The sequence below is a fragment of the Lupinus angustifolius genome, chromosome LG10, assembly GCF_001865875.1.
Source record: "Lupinus angustifolius cultivar Tanjil chromosome LG10, LupAngTanjil_v1.0, whole genome shotgun sequence".
Classification (NCBI taxonomy): Eukaryota; Viridiplantae; Streptophyta; class Magnoliopsida; order Fabales; family Fabaceae; genus Lupinus; species Lupinus angustifolius.
The window spans coordinates 6,193,141-6,193,755 of record NC_032018.1 but is presented as its reverse complement, the minus strand read 5'-3'; positions in this window follow the sequence as shown (position 1 = coordinate 6,193,755).

The following is a 615-nucleotide window of genomic DNA, read 5'->3' as shown; positions in this document are numbered from 1 at the left end:
CCTCATCCTCATCCTCGTCCTCATCCTCAGCCTCATCCTCATCCTCACCCTCATCCTCATCCTCATCCTCATCCCCATCCTTATCCCCGTCCTTATCCTATTCCTAATTCTAACCTTAATCATAATCCTAATCCTTATCCTAATCCTAATCCTAATCCTAATCCTAATCCAAATCCTAATCCTCATCCTCATCCCCATCCTCATCCCCACCCTAAGCCTAACCCTAATCCTAATCCTAATCCTCCTAATCCTAATCCTAATCCTACTCCTAATCATAATCCTAATCCTAATCCTAATCCTAATCCTAATTCTAATCCCAACCCTAATCCTAATCCTAATGCTCATCCTCATCTTCATCGTCATCTTCATTCTCATCGTCATCGTCATCCACATTCTCATACTAATCCTAATCCTAATCTAACCCTACTCCTAATCCTAATCATAATCCTAATCCCAATCCTAATCCTATTCCTAATCATAATCCCAATCCTAATCCTAATCCTAATACTCATCCTCATTCTCACTCTCATCCCCGTCCTCTTCCTCATCCTCATGATAATCCTAATCCTAATCCTAATCCTAACCCTAACCCTAATCCTAATTCTAATCCTAATC